Below are 14,193 nucleotides of genomic sequence, written 5' to 3'. Positions count from 1 at the left end.
GGCTGTGGATGCTGGACTGGAGACCAGGTAGTCATGGGAAATCTCACTAATGTTACCAAAGACAGGCCTCTGCTTTGTTTATAACCACATGCTAACTAAAATGTTTGCTCCTACTAAACTTACTATGTGAGAAAATAGTCACTGAGCTGATGCTACAGATAATGGTAATGAGGAGACAGCCAGAAGCAGCTAATCACCAAGGACGGGATAACAAGTAGTAGTTAATCACTTCAAGGTTCTTTTATGCATCAAGTATGTACTCCTATACCGATTAGGATAGAGCTGTGTCTACTTCAAGGAACATCCTTATCATCCTCAAGAAATTGGCAAAATTACAGTAAACTTTTACTGCCCTGAGATAACTCAATACCCTAAAAGAATAATGTGAGGAAGGGTCTCCTTACCCAAACGTCCACCGAGAAGCTCACGCTTGGACGGAAGTGTTTTGCTGACGCAGCAAAAGTTAATACGCATGTCCAAAAAGGCTATTCAGTCATCCTAATGAATATGTAAGTCTAGGTGGAGTTATGTATTATGTAGGCAGAACTATGAGAATCTTTTGTGTATAAATAATGGGTGAATATCCCGGCTAAGGTGTGCTAGATTTGTGGGGTTTTCCCCTAGCACCAGACGTCGAATAAAGCAATATCTCCTCTGTAAACTAGCTTTGGTTTCAAGAGCTTTTATTTCAGGTAACACTAACCTAACATCTGTTTGTGTGATGTGGTCTCTGCAGATACATTTCTGAAGGAATACAGCTAGCTGTAACCTCATGAAGCAGAGCAAATCTGTTTAATACTTTTATATATTAGTGAACATAAAGAAACAGATCTTCATAAAAAAGGCTATTTTTGTACCTCTGCTTTCTCTTAACTGCAGCCTGAAATTAGTAAAATTTCAAGCACTTGTCTCATAAGTGCTAAAACATTTTATTTGTCTTTTAGAAAAGTTCCCAGGTGTTTGAACCCTAACCTGAACTCCCAAAACAAACAAAAAAACCCTGTCAGTTTCTATTCAGTTGAAATAATGCATTTTGACAAATTCATCTTCTTAAATGCTTTACATTTAATCCTATAAAAAGCAAAATAGTAGCTTCAAAACACAACTGAAATAGAAACCTTCCTGAAATTTGAAGTTATGGTTGTTGACATTGTGGTCTGTCTTCATGAAATAAAACTGTCACACTTTGAAAAAGGTTTACATTAAATCAATAGTGTTTTATTTTGATATTGTTGAAAAGTTGTTGAAAAGATATTTCTCAGCTGTAATTTAGGGTCACAGAAAAGGTGAGATTACAGTTTCCCTTACTCCACTGTCATGTTAAGATGAGGACAAGCAGAAAGTGCCTTCTGTTTCTTGGTCCAGCATACAGCCTAAGTTCTGTGCTAAGGATACCATGGATATGTGAAATAACAAATGTTTATAACAGATATACAAGGATATAACATGCACATAAAACTCCTGTTTGCTTTATGAATACACCATGGCCAATTCCCTGTAAATGTATTTGACGTAAGTCTTTATTAAGTTTAGATTTGCACAGTTACAAGCCACTTGTACAAAAAAAAACCAAAACATCATCTAACTAAGTTAGATCTAACATCAAGTTTTCTTTCTCATCTTTTTTTAAGTGTGGATAGAGGTGTGGATTTCTCAGGGGCTCCATCCAAACTGCTGTCATCTGCTGTCAACGAAACACCATGCACTGGAACCAAATGGTTTCTTGACAGCCACCCACCACACCTTGTGAAACTGGGATCTCGGTAGTGTGGGAAGAAACACAAATAAGATAATGCAAACTACAGCTTCTACATTCAGTGAGGATTTGTTGGTTTGGGTCTGAATGAGGATCTTTTCTGCTGAGAGCGGCTAAGTGGTGCCTGCCAGATCTACGTCTGTAGTTCCACGGCACTGGGAAGTCTCTCAGTTACTACAACAGAGTTAAATTTGGGAGAAGGAAGCATTTCACCTGCTGTGCATTTATTGGCCCAGATTCACAAATTTTGTTCTCCAAGTGGACACACTCTTCAGTGTAATTTAAAATAGAGAACAAGATCGTGTTTAAAATTAGCTTAGGCCCAAGAGTACAGGCCATTTTGCACTGATTAGAAGCATGGTGTGCTCTGGCTTTGAGTCTTTAGGTTTTTTGGATGTTTAATAAAGCGAAGACTTAATCAAAACTTTTCCAGTGGCGGCCACAACATCTGCCTCTTCTCATTGAATTCTTTGGAGTGCAGGATAAAGTACAGTCTCTGCAATACATTTCCCTCTCCACTGGTATTACAGTTTCCCTGCACTCTACAGGATCTTATTTTCTGAAAACTAGCAGTCTGGAAGCTTGGAGATCTCCTGCCTTCTCTCACTAAGGAATGGCATCAAAACGTTTTTAAAGAGGGGAGACAGACTCTTTCCCTTCCACTCAGTTGCAGTTGCATGTCTCATTTTCATCGAACTAAAAGGAAAGACAAGCAATTTAGCATGTTTTTCTATTATATGGTGTTGAATACTTTATCTATTATCTACCAACAAGTAGTTGCATTAGTAACATTCATTTAGTAATAATGACATTCTTTGTAATTTGCTTTTTGGCTCTACTTACTAAGAATTACCCCTAGTGAGCAGCAACATGTTTCCATTACATGTGTTTAATTTTAATATGCTTGCAGGGATTAACAGCTCAGCAATTGCTGACAATGGAGTACTGTAACAGACAGGGTTAAATCATGCAGAAAAATACTAATCGAATACTTTGTTTGATGCATAGAGCAGTATTTCAGAAAATGTATCCTTCATCCAGCAAAATTTGACCAGTTCAGAGACATTATCAGACCTGAAAGTGATCCCTATGATTTTCTAGGACTTCTTTATTTGAACTCACATCTAATTGTACAACGCCATAAAGCACACGAACAATTGCCAAGGTCACTTCAGATAGCCTTATTGCTTTTTTTACTCAAGGAGATAGCCCTTCAATAGTGAGAAATATGATATCCAGGAATTCCAGCTTGCCCTCATGTAATCTCCTTCACAGAGTACAACAAAGAACAATTGTGTGAAGCACAATGACCTCAGATGCTTGAAAGCTCTCAAGCTATTTATGAATGTGGAGTGGAGAGACTAAGCATGCATTCAGGATGAGGAAACCTTGACCAGAAAGAGCCCATTTTAGCTGTGAATTATTTTTGTATGAGGAAGCTTTAGCAGAAAGCAACAAGTACAAGTACTGTGATAGTCAAGTCAAAGACAGGCATGCTCATTTTTGCATTAGTTCTGAGAGAGCATCACACCTCTTCAGAGATTAGCGAGAGCAGATGTGACATGCAGCGTATATGTCCTTGAGAAAATTCGCACACGTTACTCTGAGGATTCCTTGTACATCTGTATCAGTGGAGATTTGAATTAATAGAGATTTCTCCTAGCATTACTGTAATAAAAGCAGATTAGTTTGATTTGTGAACTGGTAGCACTGTTTATCGGAGGAAATATAACAGTGCATTATTTTTTATTGGTAAATAACATGCCCGTATATGTGGCTTACTGTCAAGCAAGAAACTGCATATCAAATTATGCATGACAAATGAGCTGTGATGTGTTCATTCCCCAGATAATAGGTGCTAATATCTTGTGATTGTGTGTATGCATGCATGTGTGGATATCAATCTTTTCTACAGACGGACAATATTTAAAGGAGAATTTGTGGGTTGGAGCAAAAAGACTGTCTGTGCAACACACATTTGCCACTCAACTGCTGTCGAGTTAAAAAAAGCAAGCAAAGAAAAAGCACGACTGCAGTTGTAACTATACTTCTGTGATTTACAGCAGCTGAAGTCAAATGTGTTATCATCACTCTTGTACACTATAAAAAGCAACCTCTCACATAACCTCCACCCTAAAAATGACTTCACCTCTAGGAGTTTGAAATCATAAAAAGCATATTTTTATTCAGACTATCAGGAAACAGGAATCACCAGGAAATTTTGCGCTGGGGAAAAGATAGATGCAGTGAAGGCCAGAAAATATTATGGGAATGTTATACCCAGGAGCAAATGTCAGAGAGATTAGGAAGTGAAATAATAGATGCTTGGGAATGTCAGTCCAGAGAAGGACAAATTTGTATGTATCCCTTTCCTCTCCATTAATAAGGAATTTTCAAGGAGAAAGGTAGATCCTGTATATAAAAACTGTGTATAATTAAAGCTAGGCAAATACTAAATTCTAAAGTTACTTCTCCATATAGGATTTTACTGGTTATATAAAGCAAGGCCTTTGTGATTTATGATGCCAAAGGGACCAAAGAAAGTGCGAAAGCACTTGAAACTATGCTTGCTTATAATACACAATACTTTAAAATTCATTTTGGAAGTACTTTAGAATACATTTCAAGCTTTTGGATGAGATGTTGCTGATTTTTTACTTTAAAGAACACAAAATGAACTTCCCTGATGCTTTCCTTACTTTTTTTAAATAAAAGTGATTTTACGTTTAAAATAAAGAACTCCAATTTTTGTATCATTCCAAAATCACCGACAGAATTTTTAAAGTCATTCACTCTATATCTCTGTAATATCACTCCAAGCGTGGTGTAGTCATCTTCTCTTGTTACTGCTTTTCGTCATGGAGTCCACTCTGAAGCACCATAGCTAAGTTAAGAAAATGAAGGGATATTTCAGGGCCTAGAAAATGAAAACACAGGTACAGAATGACAACAAACTCCACTAGAGACTCTAGAATAGCATCTGGTAATCACAATTGCTACATTTCCAGTAATACCTAGTTAAGAGTCAGTCTTAATTTCATTTAGGAGCTATGGACATAAAGTCTTACAGTTTTATTATGTGCATCTTCATTATGACCCCACAGTGATCTGGTAACTGGATACAATACTAGATAATAACTTTCAAATACAAATTTCAGTTCTCAGCAGACGATTGTCCTTTAAAGTTGTATCTTATTTTCATTCTATTTCTGGATTCTGTTTTAAACGTATACCACCCCAAAATGAGTGCATGTTGGTATATGGTGATTCCACCTATGCCTTACAAAAAAATGTTTTCTCTTTAAATTGTGAGTTTACTGAGGTATCAAGAACACACACTGTACAAAAATTTAAAAATTGGGAATGTGAAGTCATATCCCTTATAACTGAGAAATGACCTCTAAGGTAATACTAAGTGTCATGGATACAAGATGAACAGGTAAAACAAATGTTACTGGCACCTTTATCATTACTTATCTGTGTCAATTGCTGAAACAAAAAAATGCAATTGTGTGAAATTGTGAGTGCTGATCCTAGGCATTTACTAGTTCAATGTCTGCCTAATGCTGAGCTGCCAAAGACACACACACTTGAAGATGCTGAAGTAACTTGTACCCCAGGTGAGCTTAGTTTAAGCTGTTTACTTTCCAGCATTTAATATATAAGTTAGGGAGCAAGAAATGCTTATTTGGAAATAAGGCATTATGATGTTATTAAAACTATTAAAAAAAAAATCTTCCTCTTTTCTCCTTACCATTAGAAATATGAACTTCCTTTTTCTTCTTTTCTCTTTTGCAATTTTATGATATTTTTCACACAGCTCTTTCTTTATGATACTTTAGTCAATACAATCAGTAAAATTTTTAAATACCCAACAAGCTATTTTTTAAACAAGATTTATGTTCTGTGCATTTTCATGCTGCACTGCAAAACTGCCTCTATTTTGCATCCTCAGGACTCTAAGTTTTATAAATTCACAAAGAATAATCAGGAATAATCAGGCAGATAATCAAGTTAGGACTTGAGGAAAGAAGGCTAAAGAACAAATAATCTCCTTGCACACCACTTCTGTCTATTAAGTAATATGGTCTCCATGACCATAGGATTTCAGTACATTGCACTTCTTAAAGTTTCTATCCATTGGCATAGGAAATCACTATTTTCCCCACTTTACTTCTCATGGGTGGATATATAGATACCTGCAAATGTAACCAAGTACCTCGATTTTGTTGGATATGAGTAATCTTAAACACCTTTGAGAACCTAGCACAGATATGAACACAGATCTCTTAGGTGGTAACCTAATATGCTACCATGGGGCCTATGCTGCTTTATCCCATAAAATACCAACACTCAAGTAAAATTGCTCAGAAATTTTTCTCCACCCTGAGAGCAAGAGGCATGGCCCAGCTTATGACAGTACAATTAAATTCTTTTTCCTTTAAAGAGCAGCTGTGTCTACAATGCTCCCTGGGAATCATCTCTGGTCCTTGCAAACTCTTGAATTGTGCCCATGTGTCTGTGAGTACGCTAGCTGGTGCAGGTCAAAATTGTGCTATGGTGCATGCCAACAACTAAGCATTGATTACAGAACACTACTTGGGCCTATGTCCTGGCTCTATTTAATACGATAGGTAGATATAGCCAACTACAGTAGTTACCAGCCTTCTAAGACACTGGTATTTGAGAAAAGAAGTGAGACTACAAACTATGCCTACAGCGGTTAGATTTATCCGCTTTGGTCTCTGTGTATAGCACTGAACACAGACCATTATTTTCTGTTAAACTCTGTACAATGGCTATGATGTGTCTGTGTGCAATGACCATGAACAGTAAAGCACCTTGTCTCTCCTCCCTCCTGCCCCTCAACACACGTACACACACTCTAACTCAGTTCTCAGGAAAACCAAAACAATTCTGTGAAACAAGCCAATTCAAAGTAATACAATGAATCCACCAAAATAACCTGTAAGAATGACGAGGAGGAAATGATTTCATTTTTTTCTTTATCCAGGGGGTGCTCTTGCATAACCTGATCACTGTGCCCAACAACTCAGCTCCAGTCTCATGCAAGGCACATTTGAAAGCAATGCTGAGAACACAGTTTAGGGTAGAGGTTGTTCAAAACCCTGTGCTTTCCAGGAGTCAAGAAAACCTTTTGTCTCTTTGTGCTGAAGTGTTTTAAAATGCTTATGAAAGGCACACAGGAGGGTGGTCTACAGACAACTGCGAGCCTGGAGCTGATAACCATGTCGTCAGAACTAAGTGCTCATAAAGAGCTAAAATGTTTCTGGTTATGAACATGTATTACAACTTAGTGGCTTAGATCATAAGAACCTTCGCTTGACTTTTCTATATACTGCCTATGTTTTCTGATTGTATTTGTTTCAAACATTGCTTACATGAATTGACTAGGCTGACCAGCTGGATCCAGTACCTCTCTTCAAAATTGGATTTAGTAGGTGAGACTAATCATAGGGTTGGCATTCTCACCAAATGTCTCCATTATACTGCAGGAAATGCAATATCCATTCAGCATCCACACTGAGAAATGGGGATTATCAACCTTGCTGAGAATACAGTTTTAAGGATTTTGAAATAGCTACAAAAGTCATGAATGCAAAACCACATGCCAGTAGGAATTTTATGAAAAAGCACTTTTTAAACAAGCTACTTCAGCTCCCAGAGGTATGTTTGAACACAATGGTGTCCTCTGCACTCTGAGCCCCAGCTGGCAGAAGGCAGCGTGCTGGCCCAGATGGCTCAGCAGGAGGTGCAGTGCTACGCTAGAGCCGTCTCTGGCACCCTTATGTCCAGCCTCTAAACCGTAATCCCATTTTCTTTCTTAACCTCCCTAATCCTTCCAAGCTCCTGCAGGAAAGTCAGTTCAGTAAAACATGAAGTGCGTAGGTCTTTGCTCCGAGATTTTGGGAATGAAAGGAACTAAGGAGCAGGGATGTTAATGTCATACAACTGCAGAGATGGGAATAAAATGAGCCACTCCCTTAAGTGACCTCTTGTTCTCCAGGGAGGGTTCTAGGAAAGCAAACAGCATTTAATCACTTTGAAAACTATACCTTTTTCTGAGTCTTGATTGGAAGCCATTTACTGACCTCTTCAATTCAGTTTCATAAAATGAAGTTTATTCCTTTATATAGAATTATAGACTGGTTTGGGTTGGAAGGGACCTTAAAGATCACCTAGTTCCAACCCCCCTGCCACAGGCAGGGACACCTCCTGCTAGACCAGGCTGGCCGTGAACACTTCCAGAGATAGGGCAGCCACAGCCTGCCCGGAAAACCTGTTCCACTGCCTCACCACCCTCACAGTAAAGAATTTCTTTCTAATATCCAACCTAAATCTACAAGATCCTGCTGTCTTTAACAGAAAGTTTTTATTTCTTTTAATTAATTGAAAATATGTTAGGGCAATGGGCAGCAACAAATTGCTTTAACTCCTTTTGCAAGTTCCTTTATTGATTTCTGAGATCATAAACTGTTTGTAATATACCTATAAATACACTCATTAAAGTGAAGATTACTCATGACAAGATTCAAATCTGAATGCACTATCCAGATATCTCTCAGAATATCGTAATGATTCTCCTTTGGGGGCACATTTATGCACATTAGCATAAATTCAAAGGAATACATAAAAAGCATAGATGAAGCCATGTCTTTTCTGCTCCCATTGCTTGTCTGTATTCACTCCAACCCAGCAGGTGAATTAAATATGTTAGAGATGTTTAGAGATGTCTTAGAAACTCCTGGATCAGGAAAAATGAAGAACCAATACGAACCACTGTCCAAGGTGAAACAGAATGATACCTTTTAGGGGTTCTGAAATAGCGCAGTACATTTGTATGGAATTATTAACTTCCATTTTTCTGAACTCTATTTTTCCATGTCAGGACCAGAAGATGAGCCAATGGAACGTAGTCAGATAGTTTATTTCTGTACTGTTAGCACAATGAAATGAAAGGAGAAAATAAAAGGAAAACCTTTAAATTACATTCCTGTGTGATCTCCAGGTTCATGTTTCTGCCTCACTGTGGCTATTAGCTAACGTGTTCCACTAACGGGTGAAAGCCAAAACAAGCCAGATAGTTTTAGATAAGCAATGATCCAAAATGATCTTTCATGCGACTCTCAAAATTCACTGTTGGGGTTCTTTATGTCAGGTTCCCTAACATTTATTAATTAGCAATATTTTCAAAGTGAATGAGGTTTTGATTTGGTGTGGCATGGCACTGGGATGTAACATGTGAGAAACCAAATGTTTTCAGCTCCCATTGCCTCTATAAGGAACAAAGTGGTTCTTAACTCTGTCTGCAAATACCCACAGATCTCTACCTGTTTAGTGAAGTCAGGGTCAAAAGGTTAAAATTACCATGTTCCTGTGTTGTTGATTAAAAAAATTCTTTAAACTATACAGTGCCTACAGAATACAGATGGATGCATGATTCTGTGACACTTTTTGTAAATATTACAACTAGGGACAATATGTGGCAACTATTCCTTTGAAATTTTGTGTTACTATTCCTTTGAAATTTTGTGTTACTATTCCTTTGAAATTTTGTGTTCCGTTCAAAAAGATTGCTATTGGTCCCACTTCTTATATGAATGTTGTTATAGATAGCTTTTTGTGTTATGTTGACCACCTATCCAATTCCTCACCAGAGGAAAGCGGTAGGTTGTTTAAGTAAGAGATACAACCAGAGTTGCAGTGATATACAGTGTAAGAATTATTCTCTGGAGAAACTTGAAAATTATTTCAAACAAGCTTAAGAAATACATTCAATCTTAAAAAATACCCCACTATATTTAGATTAAAGTAAAAAGTAAATAGAAAACACAACTGCTGTGCCAGGAAATACAGCAAGTTAATGACAAATGGAGGATTCTAATAATGTCTGCCCTTACCAATCATATTGATTGCTTTTATATTCATTTTATGAAAAATGCCAGAGTAAACATATGACTAATGGGAAAGCAATTTGGTCCGGTTTTAGGGAAGGGATTGGAAGAAACTACGTTCATTTTTTAGTGTTAGCTAATTCAGTAAAAAGAAATTTTGCATTAGAAAGCTAACTTTCAGAAAGCCAAAGAAGTAATTCAATCTGTGTTGGAAGTTTTCTTGCATAACTTATCCTTGTTTTCCTTATGTGGACAATTTGAACTTAGATTTTAGAATTAATCTGCTACACAGATTAATTATGACATAAACTAGTATAGAGAACTGCAAATTTACTTAGCATATTAATGCCTTTGTATTAAGTTTTGCTACCTTAAACAGATTCCATTATCTCCACATTGTCCGTGAGGTACGTTTGCCACAAATGCAAACTCTGAGGAGTTTTGTGTAAGCAAGCAGACTCTCCTGAAAGAGCACATAAACTGTGTGTGGCTTCCTTGACTGCAGTCAACTGCTGTTCTTTCCTTTTGGCAGTGGTTTCTTTATTTTCTTTATTGTTACCTTTTTGGGAAGCTTTTATCAATAAAGTTTTCTCTATTTGCCTTGGAATAAGAATGCACCTAGGAATAAGTCCTCCTATGCTCTTTCTAAGACAACTTTGGTCAACATAATAGTGAAACAATTCAAAGAATTATCTCTACCATCAGGGCTGACTTAAAAAGCAGTGTTAGGCTCCAACTCTTTTTTTTCCTGTACAGCTCTTTTCTGTTTTATGTTTGTCTTTTATTTGGTACTGTAGTCTCACAAGATACAACCACCATATTGTGATGAATGAGAATTTATTGAAAGGCTTAGAGTTCTGTTTAGGAAAATATCAGCAAATTTTGCCTAGTAAGGGATTTGCTGTTCAAAATTAAAATTCTTGCATATTAAAGCAATTTCCAGTATACTTTCACTTGCTTATTGGACCAAATTCCCAGGAGAGTGAACTCTCTGCTCTCCAGCAGCACACCACCTTGCAAGGAGAGCCCCAGATGTCCTGCATGACTCTAGCCCTGACCCCAGAGCAGTCTGGGCACTGTGTACACAGCTGCAGACCACTGGGCCAGCTGCATCAGCCAGCAACTTCTTCCCCTTCTCCTATGATTTTAAATGTACCCAAAAATTTTTCCTGAGATAATTTTGAAATTCTTGGTTTTGCCTTCAAATCACCAAAATCCCCTGCAAACTGGACCTGCCTGCGCAGTTTGGGCCTCAAAGGGTCTGCTGCTTCAAGACCCATCTCAGAATGGGAATGCAGCCTGGGCACGGGGCTGCTACTCTCCTGACCGTGTTCTCACCATGGTGGTAAGGGGTCCCTCTCACTCACACTCAGTCAACCTTGCCTGTGTTTTTGCACAGTGGTTCAGTGATGGCAGGTAGGGAGGCTTCTAGCCTGGTGGCTGAGGTACTCCTAGGCCTGAGAAATGGAGATTTGACCTCCTTCAGGTAATTTAAACCAGATTTCCCACTTTCCAGGCAGCTTTCTACAGTAATCACTGCTCTAGGAAAAGTAAAGCATACCTTGACCATTAAAGCAGTGGAAACATTATTTTACTTGAAAAGTTGTACTTTTAGTGTCTAACGTTCTCAAAGCACTTCTGCTCAGCTGGGTCAACACAAAAATTATGTAAAGAATACTTATGGAGATATTCGTACTGTCTAATTTTGGCCTTTGGATTTAAGTGTTTTAAACTGACCTTCACTGGCACCAATTTCTTTCCATTGACTACAAGAGGAACTTCAGCATACGGCTTTGATCCCCTGAATTATACCTTTATTATGTACTTAAAATAGAGAGTAGGACTAACCCCTCTGGATGCCGAGTCCCACTTAAGGAGCTGGTACAGTGTTCAGATTGGTCATTAAGTGTTTGTACAGAAACAGAACTGTGAGTGCCTGGAAAACATCTTGGACCTGTGGAGATCAGTGCCTTCAGGGTTTGTTTTGAGGGGATATAAGTGTGTAGCAAACAAGCAAGAAGAGGTTGGAATGAAAGTCTGACCATAGCTAGGAAATGATATAACGTCTTCCTACCTGATAAAGATTTCCCAACATAAACAGAATGCCATTCATATCATTTGGTATCCTCTTGCAAGTGCCAAAAATTTCAGTAAAAGACAAACAAAAAACGGACCAACAGGACACAACAATTCTGCTGCCTGTCTTTATGTTATGTAGAAACTGGGATGGGGTGACAGCTAGACACTGACTCCATGTAGGACTTCACATCTGACAGACTGTTTCAGGGAGAATAAATTCAGGCAGCACAAAATAGGTAGCTGTGTAAAAGATTTGATCCTAAAAGGGATGCTTCTACCTTTGTATAGGTGCCTACTTCAAAGTGTCTGAGCACTGTCCAACTAAAAGAGCACTGCTGTTGTCCTACCTGCTCTGAAGGTTTCAACCTATGGTGATTGTGTCTTATGTAGACTGTGGCAGGCACTAGACATTATGCTTAGTCAAGATGACAAAAACAAGGAATTTTAGGATGGTTCTGGACAGCACATACATGACAATGCATGGAAAACCATATGTTCTTGCAAAATGTCAGCATTAACCCCTAGTAATTTTAATGTATGAAAATAATAATAATAGACAGAGAAGCCCTTCTCACAATGTGTAGACTTGAAACCGAAATGAGTGGGAAGCCAGTCTGAGTAAAGCAAGTGATCCAGACCAAACTACTTGCTAGCTATCAGGCTGTCAGTCCCTAAAGTATTCCAAACATTCACTGAAGGCAACAGGAAGTTCTGGTGCAATGCAGTAACCCTGAAAACAAAGATGTGTCCAAAACGCACTTAACGTATTCTTAAAATATTAGTGCATGCCTCCGTTATTTAACTGAACCATTTTAAAGACACGGTCACCACCCACCACAAGGTAAAATATCTGTATTGATTACAACTTGGCAGTAAGTGCTGTTGTTACAGTTGCCATGGTTCCCTTCCCAGTACATAGCATCATGCCATTTACACTCTTAATTAAATACATTTCTCCAAGCGAGTTCTGATTACAAGGATAAGACAAAGGTTGAGGCATTAAACTGGTCCAGGGTGATTACTTACATTCTCCATGTCACTAGCGTTAATGCTTTTAGCGTCAGTCTGGTAAACCCGACAAAATATTAATGAAAGATGCTCTTAAGAGAAAAAAATAATGTTGACGTTCCTTTTTTTTTTTTTAATCAGTTTCAGGGCAATCAGTGGCCTTTACAGTCCCTTTTCTCCTTTATGATTATTTGAAGGAGGATCTTCTTTTCTGTTTTCAGGTATCATTGTTACTAGGTTATCTGAATTATTCTCATATCTTGATAAATGTAAAAAGCCCTCAGTAAAAACTAGTCTGCTTACAAAGCTTCTTAAATTACAGAGCCTATTCTGAGTACATAAAGAAAATGACAGAAGGAAACCCTGAAACACCTAAGAGAATAAAACAGATTACAGGCTGTATAACTATAAAAAGATCAGTAGCTGTAATAATGCTTCAAACTGAGTAATTCAAGCACTGTTTAAAAAGATTTGACATTGCCTGCTTATTCATCTGTCTTAGCTGTGGCTGACAGGTTTCAGACAGAAAGTTTCTGGAAAAAAAAGATCTGGAAAAATTACAGGCAGTTGGTGAGATTGGGTGGAGTTGCAAAAAGGTTATTTACCCAGTTCTTCATTAGCAGTAGAGCTGCATTGTCAAGGTCTGGAATACAGTTTGAGTTTAAAGATGCCTACTGATATTACCTCATTCAAACATCACTTTTGAGAACACAGTTCTCAAAAGCCAAATAATATATCATTCTTTAGCTTAGAAAAAGCCCTGGTGTTCTGTTGCAGACTAGCAACTGGAGACAGAGTCAGAACATTTTCGACCAAATGTATCTTCATCTAAACATACTATTTCACTAAAGTGAAATTTGTTTTTAAAGAGACATATCAGTTGCAAGAAATGTTTTCACAGGAAGGTTTAAGAGGTCATGGTTCCCCTAGGCATTTCCAAGCAGAAGTGAGAGAGAACCAGACTGAAAACTTGACATTTCCTAGCCAAGGGCAGGTATTTTGAGGCAATTTTGTTACTACACATATATTTGAAGGATTTCATTTTTTTCTTCCAGAACTGAAATTTCAGGAGTCATGAAACATAATTGGGTTCTACAAGCCTGTTCTGCTAATACTTATTAATGTTTGGATTACATATGAACCAGGGGCCAAACCAGACCAAAGCTTTACTTTGCAGAGCCCACAGAGAGTACAGCAGAAAGATGCAGGCTAGGCAAAGAGCAGAAAGGTCTGTGGCCTAGATTATGGTCCTGACTCCCTCCACACTAAACCACACTGACTCCCATGGCCCTGGCAGTGATCTCAGGGAAAGACAAGGTGGAATAATGAGGTATCTGTTCTTGCCAAATAGAAAACAGATTAGTATGGAGATGTTATGTTTGAATTTCAATATTGGACAGAAAGAACAAATGGGGACAAAGCCAAACTTTGACC

General features: G+C 38.0%; 1 long non-coding RNA gene across 1 annotated transcript in view; it reads right to left on the bottom strand.

Moving 5' to 3' along the window:
* Positions 1–1,228: 1,228 nt before the first annotated feature.
* LOC128903114 (uncharacterized) overlaps positions 1,229–14,193 on the bottom strand; it is a 121,860-nt gene continuing 108,895 nt past the window's right edge. Inside the window, exon 3 of the long non-coding RNA XR_008463999.1 lies at positions 1,229–4,673. This is a non-coding gene — a long non-coding RNA (uncharacterized LOC128903114). The remainder of the gene's footprint in view (positions 4,674–14,193) is intronic.

The sequence above is a fragment of the Rissa tridactyla genome, chromosome Z (genome assembly GCF_028500815.1).
Source record: "Rissa tridactyla isolate bRisTri1 chromosome Z, bRisTri1.patW.cur.20221130, whole genome shotgun sequence".
Taxonomy (NCBI): domain Eukaryota; kingdom Metazoa; phylum Chordata; class Aves; order Charadriiformes; family Laridae; genus Rissa; species Rissa tridactyla.
This window is presented reverse-complemented; position numbering and strand designations above follow the sequence as displayed.